The 15,753-nt window shown below is 45.3% G+C and overlaps 1 protein-coding gene across 4 annotated transcripts in view; it reads left to right on the top strand.

Annotated features, from left to right (window-relative positions):
- Positions 1-15,753, top strand: part of LOC138677044 (uncharacterized) — a 114,236-nt gene that overhangs the window by 18,469 nt on the left and 80,014 nt on the right. Inside the window, exon 1 of one of the 4 annotated variants that reach the window (XM_069766857.1) lies at positions 11,580-11,594. The exons of the other annotated variants lie outside the window; for them this stretch is intronic. The gene's annotated coding sequence lies outside the window, so the exon portion shown is untranslated. Of the gene's footprint in view, positions 1-11,579; positions 11,595-15,753 lie in introns of those variants that run through there. 4 annotated transcript variants of the gene reach the window in all.

Below are 15,753 nucleotides of genomic sequence, written 5' to 3'. Positions count from 1 at the left end.
TACACCCGCAGAGCATTCCTTTGTTAGGTTGTTGGTGGGAGGGTGGTTTTTACTTGGATAGGTGTTTGCCTATGGGATGTTGATTTCTAGTTCATTGTTCGAGACTTTCAGTACTTTTTTGGAATGGGTAGTTAGAGACGTTTCGGATGTTCCTTCGGTCATTCATTACTTGGATGACTTTTTGTTTGTTGGTCCACCGGATTCTACTGTGTGTGACCATCTGCTTGCTACCATGGAATGGGTGGCCGGACAGTTTGCGTTCCTTTGGCACAGGGTAAAACGGAGGGCCCTTGCACGGTTTTGAGTTTTCTAGGGATTCTGATTGATTCCGAAAAAATGGAGTGCAGGTTGCCAGACGACAAGTTGCTGTTGCTTAAACAGGAGGTGTTCAGGATCGGAAAATTGCGGAAGACAACTCTGGAGGAGTTGCAGTCGTTGCTTGGCCGCCTGAATTTTGCTTGCCATATTATGCCGATGGGCAGGATTTTTTGCCGCAGATTGTCCAGGGCTACGGCGGGCGCCCGGTCGGCCCATCATTTTATCCGTCTGGGTAGAGAGCATAAGGACGACCAGTGGGTGGTCAACATTTGGCAACGTTTTTTGGAAAATTATAACGGCAGGTCGCTTATTCAGCGGGAGGATCTGAATGCCTTTGACTGCGAGATCTACACGGACGCAGTGGGGGGAGTTGGTTATGGTGCCTATTGTGGAGGAAAATGGAGTGTGGGGGTGTGGCCTGAAGATTGGCGGAAAAATGGGCTTATCAAGAATTTAGCGTTGTTGGAGCTGTTCCCAATTGTGGTGTCGGTGTTTATTTGGGGCGACATTTTTAAGGATCGGCGAGTATGTTTTCACTGTGATAACTCGAGCGTGGTGTCCGTGATTAATAGCCTATCTTCTTCCTCCCCCCCAGTAAAGAGGCTGGTCAGGGAATTGGTGTTGAAATGCTTGGATTTGAATGCATGGATTTCGGCAGTGCACGTGCCAGGCGTTCAAAACACTATAGCTGATGCTTTGTCTCGTTTGCAGTGGGAACGATTCTGGGAATTGGCTCCAGATTCGGAGGCGACAGGAGCAGCATGTCCTTTGCATCTGTGGCAGGTTGTTGCGGAAGGGGAGGCCGATTGATCCAAGCTTCAGTGTCAAGCAGGACATGGTCAGATTATACAGCAGCATGGGGTATTTGGGGAGGTTGGTTGGCCCAATGTGGCTCGGCTGAGTCCGATAGCGATAGGACGATGGCGTTATTGGCCCTGATAGGTAAGGTGGTGGAGTGTGGTTGGTCTGTGTCTAGGTTAAACAAGTTTATTGCAGGTTTGGTTTTCGGTTTTCAGCTGCAGGGGTTAAGGGATGTTACAAAGGATTTTATGATATGGCAGGCGTTGAAGGGTTTTCGAAAAGGTAATGTGACTTTTGATAAGCGTAGGGCCATTTCTTTTGGGATGTTGCAGCGGTTAGGTGAGGCCTTAGGTTTCATTTGTTGTTCTCAGTTCGAGGCAGTACTGTTTCGGTTGGCCTTTTCTTTAGCTTTTTTTGGTGCTTTGTGCTTGGGAGAGTTGGTGCCCCGAGCAAGGACAAGGCGGGTGGTCTTTTAGCAGAAGATGTGGTTTTTTGGGATGGTGGTATCGCTTTTTGGATCAGGCGTTCAAAGACTGATCAGCTGGGCAGGGGAAAGAAGGTAGTGTTGGGAAGGGTGGCTAGTAGCGGTATGTGCCCGCAACACTGTTTGGAAGCATATTGGAGTTTGTGCCTGGTTAGGTCAGGCCCTTTGTTACAACACCAAGAAGGGGATTTTCTGTCGCGCTTCCAATTTGTAGCCATATTGAAGAAAGGCTTGGGATTCCTGGGTTTTAACCCGGATAATTTCGGTTTGCACTCTTTTAGAATTGGGGCCACGTCCGAAGCTGATGGCTTGGGTCCGGATGTGATTAAGAAAATAGGCAGATGGAGTTAAAATCGTTATATGTTTTATGTTCGACATTGAGTCAACGATGCTGGGGTATGTTTTTGGGTATTGTTAATTGTGGTTATGTTTTCCAGGTCAGACCCCCTTCATGGCTTGGATTGTTGGACACTCTTTCGTTTACTGGGGTGCCCTCCGGGCCGATGCTAGGTCGAATGGTAGGCAATTGGGTTTTGGTAGGGAGGCAGTGGTCATTCGTTGGATGGGTTTTCGGGGTATGTTGTGGCATAGTTTGTTGCCGGAATTCTCCCGCGCTGCCCGTTTGGATCGCCTCCCGGACATTGTGGTTGTTCATCTTGGAGGTAACGATTTGGGGACAGAACCAGTGAGGGAACTGATTCGGGATATCCGGTTTGACTTGATGAGACTGTGGGTATCTTTTCCTGGTGTACTGACGGTGTGGTCTGACATTTTTGACGTGGCGGGAGGCCCGTTCCCATAAAGGGATTAACAGGGCCAGGGTGAAGCTGAATAGGACGGTGGCGAGCTTCGTGTCTTGGAACGGGGGTATTGCCGTGAGACATTTTGAACTAGAGGCCGGGATCGGTAATTTCTGGAGGGATTATGGAGTGCATCTCAATGATATAGGTATGGATTTATGGGCTCTCGGTCTACAGGAAGGAGTAGAAAGAGCTTTGGCGGTGGTGGGGCACTCACGAGCCTGAGGTGGTCAGGGCTGTTCGTGTGTGGCGGGGGTGGGGTTCTTGGAGTTGGTGATGCTTATAGGGTTGATCTGGCTTTTGTTACGGGCTCTGGATGGGGAATTTACCTCGGGAGCTTTGGGGTTGGTTTGCCTGAAACGGGATACATGGTGACCTCGAGCTGGTGGTTATGGCTGAGGGTAAATAGGTGTTTTTTGGTTAAATTTTTGGGGTAGGCTTGCTGCCTATTATGAGCCAGATTTTTTTTAGCTCCAAGAACCCTCCCCTCGAGGTTTTTTACATTTAGGCTGGAGTCACACTAGCGAGTTTTACGGACGTAAGAGCGCAGAAAATACGTCCGTAAAACTCGCCAAACAAATGTCCCAATGCTTCTCTGTGCCCCTGCTCCTATCTGCCGTATTTTCCTGATCAGTATTATACGGCTTTCTACGGCCGTAGAAAATCGCAGCATGCTGCGTTTGTCACCGTATAGCGCAAGAAAAATGCCAATGAAAGTCTATGGAAGCCCCAAAAATACGGATTACACATGGACCAGCAGTGTGACTTGCGAGAAATACGCAGCGGTGTTAGAGAGAAAAGCCGGTAATTCAGTGCGGTGTACAGTAAAATCACACTGACAGCTTACAGTAGAATAGGTAGAATAAATGTGTACACATAGAATAGGTATATATATATATATATATATATATATATATATATATATATATATACAGTGGGGCAAAAAAGTATTTAGTCAGTCAGCAATAGTGCAAGTTCCACCACTTAAAAAGATGGGAGGCGTCTGTAATTTACATCATAGGTAGACCTCAACTATGGGAGACAAACTGAGAAAAAAAAATCCAGAAAATCACATTGTCTGTTTTTTTAACATTTTATTTGCATATTATGGTGGAAAATAAGTATTTGGTCAGAAACAAACAATCAAGATTTCTGTGTTTTGAGTTCTGTTTTTGGGCTCCCTCTGGTGGTTACTGATGGTACTGGGCGATTTGTGTTCTGCTGTCTCTGGTGTCCACCTGTTCTATTAGGATATGGGAGTTTCCTATTTTACCGGGCTTTCTTGTCATTTCCTGGCCGGCTATCAAGGTTATCAGAGTGTTTTGTTTCCTCAGCTTCTGGCTTCAGTAATCTTCAGGACAAGCTAAGTTTTTGTTTTTCTTGTTCCACGTTTTGCTTTATTTTTGTCTTGTCCAGCTTGCATATAATTGTTTCTTTGCTGCTGGTTGCTCTAGTGGGCTGTAATTGCTCCTCATGTTCCATGAGTTGGAACATGAGTTCAAGTAATTACAGGATGGTTTTTGAAGGGTTTTTTGCTGACCGCGCAGTTTACTTTTGTATCCTCTGCTATCTAGTTTTAGCGGGCCTCATTTTGCTGAATCTGTTTTCATACTGTGTATGTGCCTTCCTCTCATTTCACCGTCATTATATGTGGGGGGCTGCTATTTCTGTGGGGTATTTCTCTGGAGGCAAGAGAGGTCTGTGTTTCTTCTAATAGGGGAAGATAGATCTTCGGCTGGTGCGAGACGTCTAGGATCAACGTAGGCACGTTCCCCAGCTATTGTTATTTGTGTGTTCAGGTTTAGGGTCGCGGTCAGCTCAGGTTCCATCACCCTAGAGCTCGTTGGTGCTTGTCCTTTTGTGATTCCCTGCCTTTGGGATCATGACAGTATAGCCGGCCCGAAAGTTGTGGCTGAAGTAGGAGGAAAAGTAGTCTGAGAAAGTTTTTTTTTTTTTTTTTTTTTCTACTCCTCTGAGGTTGCTGCCTAGCCTTAATTGCAGCCTGGCTGATTTTTTTTTTTTTTTTCCTCCTCTTAATCCTTGAATGGCTCTGACCTTAGCTGTTTATCATGGACGTCTAGAGTTCAGTCTAGAAGTGAACGGCAAAACTATAGGCGGAAAAATGGGTTGTGCTTTTATTGTGGTGATTCGGTTCATGTATATCAGCATGCTCTAAACGCACAAAAAAGGTTGATAAGTCTGTTGCCATTAGTACGTTACAGTCTAAGTTCATTCTGTCTGTGACTCTGATTTGTTCATTATCATCCATTTCCGTCGATGCCTATGTAGATTCAGGCGCTGCCCTGAGTCTTATGGATTGGTCATTTGCCAAGCGCTGTGGGTTTAGTCTTGAGCCTCTGGAAGTCCCTATTCCTTTGAAGGGAATTGACTCTACACCTTTAGCTATGAATAAACCTCAGTACTGGACACAGGTGACCATGCGTATGACTCCCGTTCATCAGGAGGTGATTCGCTTCCTGGTATTGTATAATTTACATGATGTTCTAGTACTTGGTCTGCCATGGTTACAAACTCATAATCCAGTCCTTGACTGGAAAACAATGTCTGTGTTAAGCTGGGGATGTCAGGGGGTTCATGATGATGCACCTCCGATTTCTATCGCTTCATCTACTCCTTCTGAGGTTCCTGTATTTTTGTCTGATTATGCGGGATTATGTTAAGGAGTCCTTGGAAAAGGGACATATCCGTCCATCTTCGTCCCCTTTGGGAGCAGGTTTTTTTTTCGTGGCCAAAAAAGATGGGTCCTTGAGGCCTTGTATAGATTATCGTCTTTTGAATAAGATTACCGTAAAATATCAGTATCCTTTGCCTTTGTTGACTGATTTGTTTGCTCGTATTAAGGGGGCTAAATGGTTCACTAAGATTGATCTTCGGGGTGCGTATAATCTTATACGAATAAAGCAAGGTGATGAGTGGAAAACCGCATTTAATACGCCTGAGGGCCATTTTGAGTATTTTGTAATGCCTTTCGGACTTTCTAATGCTCCTTCAGTCTTCCAGTCCTTTATGCACGATATTTTCCGTGAATATCTGGATAAATTTATGATTGTGTATTTGGATGATATTTTGGTTTTTTCTTATGACTGGGAGTCTCATGTTCAGCAGGTCAGGAATGTGTTTCAGGTCCTGCGGGCTAATTCCTTGTTTGTGAAGGGCTCAAAGTGTCTCTTTGGAGTCCAGAAGATTTCTTTCTTGGGGTATATTTTTTCCCCTTCTACTATTGAGATGGATCCCGTCAAGGTTCAGGCTATTTGTGACTGGACGCAGCCTACATCTCTTAAGAGTCTACAGAAGTTCTTGGGCTTTGCTAATTTCTATCGTCGTTTCATAACTAATTTTTCTAGTGTTGTTAAGCCTTTGACGGATTTGACTAAGAAGGGTGCTGATGTTGCTGATTGGTCTCCTGCGGCTGTGGAGGCCTTTCAGGAACTTAAACGCCGGTTTTCTTCTGCTCCTGTGTTGCGTCAGCCAGATGTTTCGCTTCCTTTCCAGGTTGAGGTTGATGCTTCCGAGATTGGAGCGGGGGCGGTTTTGTCACAGAGAAGCTCCGATTGCTCGGTGATGAAGCCATGTGCGTTCTTTTCTAGAAAATTTTCGCCCGCTGAGCGGAATTATGATGTTGGTAATCGGGAACTTTTGGCCATGAAGTGGGCATTTGAGGAGTGGCGTCATTGGCTGGAGGGTGCAAGACATCGTGTGGTGGTCTTGACTGATCACAAAAATCTGATTTACCTTGAGTCTGCCAGGCGTCTGAATCCTAGACAGGCTCGTTGGTCACTATTTTTCTCTCGTTTTAATTTTGTGGTTTCGTACCTGCCAGGTTCAAAGAATGTGAAGGCGGATGCTCTTTCTAGGAGTTTTGTGCCTGACTCCCCTGGAAATTCTGAGCCCACTGGTATCCTTAGGGATGGGGTGATTTTGTCGGCTGTCTTCCCAGACTTGCGACGTGCTTTGCAGGAGTTTCAGGCGGGTAAACCTGATCGTTGTCCTCCTGAGAGACTGTTTGTTCCGGATAGTTGGACCAGTAGAGTCATCTCCGAGGTCCATTCTTCTGCGTTGGCAGGTCATCCTGGAATATTTGGTACTAGAGACTTGGTGGCCAGGTCTTTTTGGTGGCCTTCCTTGTCGAGGGATGTGCGTTCTTTTGTGCAGTCTTGTGAGGTTTGTGCTCGGGCTAAGCCTTGCTGTTCTCGAGCCAGTGGATTGTTGTCACCTTTGCCTATCCCGAAGAGGCCTTGGACGCACATTTCCATGGACTTTATTTCGGATCTCCCTGTCTCTCAAAAGATGTCTGTCATCTGGGTTGTGTGTGACCGCTTTTCTAAAATGGTTCATCTGGTACCCTTGCCTAAGTTACCTTCCTCCTCTGAGTTGGTCCCTCTGTTTTTCCAGAACGTGGTTCGTTTGCATGGGATTCCGGAGAACATCGTTTCTGACAGGGGATCCCAGGTTGTGTCTAGATTTTGGCGGACGTTCTGTGCTAAGATGGGCATTGATTTGTCCTTTTCGTCTGCATTCCACCCTCAGACGAATGGTCAGACGGAGCGAACTAATCAGACCTTGGAAACTTATTTGAGGTGTTTTGTTTCTGCTGATCAGGATGACTGGGTTACCTTTTTGCCGCTGGCCGAGTTTGCCCTTAATAATCGGGCTAGTTCTGCTACCTTGGTTTCTCCTTTCTTTTGTAATTCGGGGTTTCATCCTCGTTTTTCCTCTGGTCAGGTGGAGCCTTCTGATTGTCCTGGAGTGGACATGGTGGTGGATGGGTTTGATCGGATTTGGAGTCATGTGGTGGACAATTTGAAGTTGTCCCAGGAGAAGGCTCAGCAGTTTGCTAATCGCCGTCGCCGCGTGGGTCCTCGACTTCGTGTTGGGGACTTGGTGTGGTTGTCTTCTCGTTTTGTTCCTATGAAGGTCTCTTCTCCTAAGTTCAAGCCTCGGTTCATCGGTCCTTATAGGATCTTGGAAATTCTTAACCCTGTGTCGTTTCGTTTGGATCTCCCGGCATCGTTTGCTATTCATAATGTGTTCCATCGGTCGTTGTTGCGGAGGTATGAGGTACCTGTTGTTCCTTCGCTTTAGCCTCCTGCTCCGGTGCTGGTGGAGGGAGAATTGGAGTATGTTGTGGAGAAGATCTTGGATTCTCGTGTTTCCAGACGGAAACTCCAATATTTGGTCAAGTGGAAGGGTTATGGTCAGGAGGATAATTCTTGGGTGGTTGCCTCTGATGTTCATGCTGATGATTTGGTCCGCGCTTTTCATAGGGCTCATCCTGGTCGCCCTGGTGGTTCTTGTGAGGGTTCGGTGACCCCTCCTCAAGGGGGGAATACTGTTGTGAGTTCTGTTTTTGGGCTCCCTCTGGTGGTTACTGATGGTACTGGGTGATTTGTGTTCTGCTGTCTCTGGTGTCCACCTGTTCTATTAGGATATGGGAGTTTCCTATTTTACCGGGCTTTCTTGTCATTTCCTGGCCGGCTATCAAGGTTATCAGAGTGTTTTGTTACCTCAGCTTCTGGCTTCAGTAATCTTCAGGACAAGCTAAGTTTTTGTTTTTCTTGTTCCACGTTTTGCTTTATTTTTGTCTTGTCCAGCTTGCATATAATTGTTTCTTTGCTGCTGGTTGCTCTAGTGGGCTGTAATTGCTCCTCATGTTCCATGAGTTGGAACATGAGTTCAAGTAATTACAGGATGGTTTTTGAAGGGTTTTTTGCTGACCGCGCAGTTTACTTTTGTATCCTCTGCTATCTAGTTTTAGCGGGCCTCATTTTGCTGAATCTGTTTTCATACTGTGTATGTGCCTTCCTCTCATTTCACCGTCATTATATGTGGGGGGCTGCTATTTCTGTGGGGTATTTCTCTGGAGGCAAGAGAGGTCTGTGTTTCTTCTAATAGGGGAAGTTAGATCTTCGGCTGGTGCGAGACGTCTAGGATCAACGTAGGCACGTTCCCCGGCTATTGATATTTGTGTGTTCAGGTTTAGGGTCGCGGTCAGCTCAGGTTCCATCACCCTAGAGCTCGTTGGTGCTTGTCCTTTTGTGATTCCCTGCCTTTGGGATCATGACATTTCTGGCTCTCACAGACCTGGAGTGGCCCTCCAGGCTATTAATATCTGCCCTCAGTCACTGGCTTTACTACTCTGGCGGAATGGGGATATGAGATGGTTTACTGTATGTAAACCATGTCTCATATCATGTCGGGTTTAGGAAGGAGAAAGCAAAAGCCGGTAATTGAATTACCGGCTTTAAAGCTATCTAGCGCTGTATGAAGTAATAATAATATATATATATATATATATATATATATATATATACAGTGGGGCAAAAAAGTATTTAGTCAGTCAGCAATAGTGCAAGTTCCACCACTTAAAAAGATGAGAGGCGTCTGTAATTTACATCATAGGTAGACCTCAACTATGGGAGACAAACTGAGAAAAAAAATCCAGAAAATCACATTGTCTGTTTTTTTAACATTTTATTTGCATATTATGGTGGAAAATAAGTATTTGGTCAGAAACAAAATTTCATCTCAATACTTTGTAATATATCCTTTGTTGGCAATGACAGAGGTCAAACGTTTTCTGTAAGTCTTCACAAGGTTGCCACACACTGTTGTTGGTATGTTGGCCCATTCCTCCATGCAGATCTCCTCTAGAGCAGTGATGTTTTTGGCTTTTCGCTTGGCAACACGGACTTTCAACTCCCTCCAAAGGTTTTCTATAGGGTTGAGATCTGGAGACTGGCTAGGCCACTCCAGGACCTTGAAATGCTTCTTACGAAGCCACTCCTTCGTTGCCCTGGCGGTGTGCTTTGGATCATTGTCATGTTGAAAGACCCAGCCACGTTTCATCTTCAATGCCCTTGCTGATGGAAGGAGGTTTGCACTCAAAATCTCACGATACATGGCCCCTTTCATTCTTTCATGTACCCGGATCAGTCGTCCTGGCCCCTTTGCAGAGAAACAGCCCCAAATCATGATGTTTCCACCACCATGCTTTACAGTAGGTATGGTGTTTGATGGATGCAACTCAGTATTCTTTTTCCTCCAAACACGACAAGTTGTGTTTCTACCAAACAGTTCCAGTTTGGTTTCATCAGACCATAGGACATTCTCCCAAAACTCCTCTGGATCATCCAAATGCTCTCTAGCAAACTTCAGACGGGCCCGGACGTGTACTGGCTTAAGCAGTGGGACACGTCTGGCACTGCAGGATCTGAGTCCATGGTGGTGTAGTGTGTTACTTATGGTAGGCCTTGTTACATTGGTCCCAGCTCTCTGCAGTTCATTCACTAGGTCCCCCCGCGTGGTTCTGGGATTTTTGCTCACCGTTCTTGTGATCATTCTGACCCCACGGGGTGGGATTTTGCGTGGAGCCCCAGATCGAGGGAGATTATCAGTGGTCTTGTATGTCTTCCATTTTCTAATTATTGCTCCCACTGTTGATTTCTTCACTCCAAGCTGGTTGGCTATTGCAGATTCAGTCTTCCCAGCCTGGTGCAGGGCTACAATTTTGTTTCTGGTGTCCTTTGACAGCTCTTTGGTCTTCACCATAGTGGAGTTTGGAGTCAGACTGTTTGAGGGTGTGTACAGGTGTCTTTTTATACTGATAACAAGTTTAAACAAGTGCCATTACTACAGGTAATGAGTGGAGGAAAGAGGAGACTCTTAAAGAAGAAGTTACAGGTCTGTGAGAGCCAGAAATCTTGATTGTTTGTTTCTGACCAAATACTTATTTTCCACCATAATATGCAAATAAAATGTTAAAAAAACAGACAATGTGATTTTCTAGATTTTTTTTTCTCAGTTTGCCTCCCATAGTTGAGGTCTACCTATGATGTAAATTACAGACGCCTCTCATCTTTTTAAAGGGAACCTGTCACCCCGTTTTTTGAGATTGAGCTATAAATACTGTTAAATAGGGCCTGCGCTGTGTGTTCCTATAGTGTATGTAGTGTACCCCGATTCCCCACCTATGCTGAGAAATAACTTACCAAAGTCGCCGTTTTCGCCTGTCAATGAGGCGAGGCTGGTCTGGTCAGGTGGGCGTGGTGACATCGCTGGTTCTTCCTCAGCTTTACGTTGGTGGCGTAGTGGCGTAGTGGTGAACAAGCAGCGCGCGATCTGCGTTGTCATCTCTTTCGTCGGTGGGGGCGGCCATCTTCCTGGGGCCGCGCGTGCGCAGATCGAGTGCTCTGCTGCACGGGGCTTCAGGAAAATGGCCGCGGGATGCCGCGCGTGCGCATTAGAGATCGCGGCGGCCCTTTTCCCAAAGCCGAGTTTGCACCCCACGCCCACCTCACCAGACCAGCCTGATTGACAGGCGAAAACGGCGACTTTGGTAAGTTATTTCTCAGCATAGGTGGGGAATCGGGGTACACTACATACACTATAGGAACACACAGCGCAGGCCCTATTTAACAGTATTTATAGCTCAATCTCAAAAAACGGGGTGACAGGTTCCCTTTAAGTGGTGGAACTTGCACTATTGCTGACTGACTAAATACTTTTTTGCCCCACTGTGTATATATATATATATATATATATATATATACACACAGTATATATGTTTTTTTTTTTTTTTTACACATGGATCCCTTGTATAGCCGTATGTCGGTTTTGCAAGCCTGTGATAAAAACACGCAGTACGGATGCCATACGGATTACATACAGAGGATGCCATGCGCAAAAAGCGGTGACACACCCTGCCTACGGAGGAGCTACGGACCACTATTTTGGGGACTTTTCAGCGTATTACGGCCGTAATATACGGACCGTATTGTCTTACGCTGAGTGTGACTCCAGCCTTACAATGTTTACATGTTGTTATTCATGTATTTGTTTGTTAATAAAATGACCGCTGTGGCCAAATTATCCAAAAGAGATTAATGTGTTTGTGTGAATTTCTAGGGTGGGTAAACGGAATTGTTTAAAGGGAGTAGGGTAGTTGGGGCGGCGGTTCTCACAGTGTGTAAAGTACAGCTACTTCTCCCTCCTCACTGCTCCTCCACTCCCACATGAGTCACAGTCTGATTGCACAGGCACTAGATAAAAGAGGGAAAGGCAAAAGTCCTCACAGAGAGCTTTTGTATGGGCTGGGGAACCACACATCACTAGGAAAGACCTGAGGCACAGCATGGAGCCAGCAGCAGACAGATCTCACAGCATGGCCCAAGGTGAGTGAGTTGATGTATCAGGCAGGTGGGGGATGGAAGGCCATGCAGTGATGCCGGCAGGGATAATGTAGACATTAAAGTAAAAAAAAAATTGTGACTCATTGAATGCAGTCAGGCAAAAGCAAAAATAATTGTGACAAGGAAAGGGATGGGTTAATTCTTGCTGCCCCAGGATGCAGGAGGTAGTGGGGGTTTCAGTTATTCACGCCCCATGAGAAATTCCGGAGACATTTTCCTTGCTCTAAGTTGTGCTTCGTTAACATGGACTGGATAAGGTAAGAACAAGAACTGGAGAGGGTTATTGTGTCCCCAGATTCGGGAGAGCTGTTTTTCTTTTTCATTCCACATTTCTGGCATTGAGCAGTGAGGAAATAAAGCAGCCAGGAGAGATGGATATGAGGTGAGGATCACGGTGATCGGGGCATTCAAGAAGTGACCAGAAGGGTCGGTCTCTGCCGGATCCCCGGAGTGCACCCTGAGGAGCTTCCACTCAGGCTGTTCCTGATTATGGGCCCGCACATGATGGGGTTCTCACAACGAACGAGAAAAATGCTCATTTCTTGGACAATTCGATTATTTCAGCATAAAAATACAATTTACTGTCCACTGGCAGCAGCTGTTTACTGAAATATTATTTTTCTCTCTAATTAATGGGAAAATCTGTCTTCACTGAATACAGAAATTACAGATTTTACCGAGAAATGAGAGTTAAAGAAGCAGATTTCTCTGATGAGATATATTACAAAGTTTATTTTCACATATACTTAGCTATCCTGTAAGGACAGGAACATCAAAGCCACAAAAACAACCTAACAGCGCTTTGTGACAAAACGTTCTTCAAAAAATACTTCAGAAAGAAGGAAGTGCCACTTATAGGGCAGTCTGAATTGCAGGAAATTAAAGTGAAGAGCGGAATACTGCCACCTGATAGTCACCAGACAATTAGAATTAGCAGAAATTTTCACCTCAGACATTTAACCCCTTCACAACCAGAAGTGTTTCCGTTTTTGCATTTTCATTTTTTGCTCCCCTTCTCAGAGCCACAACTTTTTGATTTTTTTTTTGATCAATATGGCCATGTGAGGGCTTGTTTTTTGTGGAACAAGTTGTACTTTTGAAGGACGCCATTCATTGGTTTTAACATATCAAGTACTGGAAAACAAGAAGAAAAAAATTCCAAGTGCAGTGAAATTGCAAAAAAAGTGCAATTCCTCAGTTGCTCTTTTTTTTTCTACAAATCCTTCTCTAGCTCATTATGAGTTCATAGAAACCAAACATGTATACCGTAGGTTTTTTTTTTTCATGTAAGTGGTGGGAAAAAAAATGCAAAATTTGTCAAAAAAAAAAAAAAAAAAATGGAGCCATTTTCCGAGACGCTTAGGCTATGTGCACACGCTGCGGAATGGTGTGCGAATTTTTCCACACTGATTTTGATAAATCCGCAGGGCAAAAACAGTGCGTTTTTTTTTTTTTCCTGCGGATTTACCGAGGTTTTTGTGCGGATTCTACTGCGGTTTTACACCTGCGGTTTTCTATTATGGAGCAGGTGTAAAACCGTTGCGGAATCCGCACAAAGAATTGACATGCTGCAGAAAATAAACAGCAGCGTTTCCACACGTTTTTTTCCGCAGCATGTGCACAGTGGTTTTTATTTTCCATAGGTTTACATAGTACTGTACACCGCATGGAAAACTGCTGCAGATCCGCAGTGTCAAAAACGCTGCGGATCAGCAGTAAAAACCGCAACGTGTGAACATGGCCTTAGCGTCTCCATTTTTCATAATCTTGGACTGGTGAGGGATTATTTTTTTGCGCGCCGAGCTGACGTTTTATTGATACTATTTTGGTATTGATGCGAGAGACTTGCGCAAGTTTCTTGCATTGTACACGCAAGTGTGACTCCCGGCCTTACAGCAGCAATTGGAGCGGAGATCTAACTGCTACTGTTATCGCCTTAAAGAGGACTTGTTACTAGCTACAAAAAAAAAATATAGGTAAACACATGGAAAAAATCCTCGGTTTCTCCTAAATTTGCTGCAGTTTTCTGTTTTGCGTGGTGCTGCAGAGATACTCACCTTTGTTTTTTCTGGAGCGCACTATATGAAATTTCTGCTTTTCAGCTCAACTGGGTATTTCTTCTGAGTCTTCTCTGGGGGTATGGACTTTTAGGCTGTGTGCACACGTTCAGGATTTTTTGCGATAAAACCGCGAAAAAAGTTTACATTAAGCATCCTATTATTAGAATGTAATCTGCAATTTTTGTGCCCATGTTGCGTTTTTTTCCGCGGCGGAGTCGCATTCCAGAGAAAAACGCAGGATGTTCATTCCTTGTGCGGAATCGTGGGGATTCCGCACACATAGGATTGCATTGATACGCTGACTTTGCGCATGTGGCTATGCCCACCATGTGGGAAATAAGCGGATCATGTGCGGTTGGTACCCAGGGTGGAGGAGAGGAGACTCTCCTCCAGGCCCAAGGAACCATATAATTGTTAAAAAAAAAAAAAAAAAAAAGAATTAAAATAATAAATCGTGATATTCTCACCTTCCGGTGTCCCTCGCAGCCTTACCTCTCCTTGCGATGCTCCCGTTCCCAGGGATGCTTTGCGGTAATGACCTGTTATGACTTTGGTCATTGCCGCTAAGCATTATTCGGAACGGAAGCATCACGAGGAGCGGGAAGACTGCGGGGGACGCCGGAAGGTAAGAATATCACGATTTTTTTGTATTATTTTTAACATTAGATCTTTTTACTATTGATGCTGCATAGGCAGCATCAATGGTAAAAAGTTGGTCACACTTGTCAAACACTATGACAAGTGTGACCAACCTGTCAATCAGTTTTCCAAGCGATGCTACAGATCACTTGGAAAACGCTAGCATTCTGCAAGCTAATTATGCTTGTAAAACGCTAGTGTTTAGCGGGAAAACGCATGCCAATTCCGCATACGCTTTACCTGCGGCACAGTTGCGGAATTGCCACAGAAATTTCTGCGGCAATTCCAGACGTGTGCACATAGCTTAACCCCTCTCTCCCAGACACTGCCAATCACAGCTCAGTAGCTGGTCTGGCAGTCTCAGCTGCCGAGCTGTGATTGGTAGCATCTGGGAAAGAGGAGTAAAAGCACACACCCAAAGGGAAAACCCTGAAAAAACGCACTGAAGGAACTCAAAAGAAACGCACAGTTGGACTGCACAGCTAAAATTTCACATACTGTGCTCTAGAAGGAACTAATTTTAAATATCTCTGCAAGATTTGATGCAGAGGAAAAGAACAGCAGAATAAGGAGAGCTAGACCATTTTTATAAAAAAAAACAAAAACAAAACAACACTAAACCATTAAAAAACCTGGCCAGAATCACTAGAGCACTCTGTTGCCTATTAATCCTGGCCAGCTCTAGTGCAGTGCTTACAAGCTAGACAGCAGCGGTGGTCGGTCTCCTAGGCAATGTGCTGTTAATAAAAGAAAAGTTAATCTACTATATAATTTTCTAAGGGTCTGTCTGTCCTTTTGTCTGTCACGGATATTCATTGGTCGCGGCCTCTGTCATGGAATCCAAGTCGCTCATTGGTCGTGGCAAAACGCCCACGGACCATTGCCACGACCAATCAGCGACGGGCACAGTCCGGAATAAAATGGCTGCTACTTACTCCCCACAGTCACTGCCCAGTGCCCGCATACTCCCCTCCCGGTCACCGCTCACACCGGGTTAATGCCGGCGGTAACGGACCGCGTTATGCCGCGGGTAACGCACTCTGTCAGTGTTATTTACTGCGTGGGCTATGTTATATACTGTGTGGGCTGTGCTATATACTATGTGGCTGTTTGTGTTACATGGGCTGTGCTATATACTATGTTGCTGCTATATACTATGTGGCTGTGTTATATACTACGTGGCTGGCTGTGCTATACACTATGTGGTTGTGCTAAACGACGTACATACATACATACATACATACATACATACATACATACATACATACATACATACGGATCGCCCCCAGGCGCGGGGCAATGGGGTACTCGGCACCGGGTCCTTCAGTCCCTCCTTCGGGGATGTCACGGTGGCCCGACTCGGTCCGTGGCCCTGTTAAGGGGCGCCCAATTAAAAGGTGATATGTTTGTCAAGTGTTCGTGATGCCACCTGTGGTATTCGG

Source organism: Ranitomeya imitator, chromosome 4 (genome assembly GCF_032444005.1).
Source record: "Ranitomeya imitator isolate aRanImi1 chromosome 4, aRanImi1.pri, whole genome shotgun sequence".
Taxonomy (NCBI): Eukaryota; Metazoa; Chordata; class Amphibia; order Anura; family Dendrobatidae; genus Ranitomeya; species Ranitomeya imitator.
This window is presented reverse-complemented; position numbering and strand designations above follow the sequence as displayed.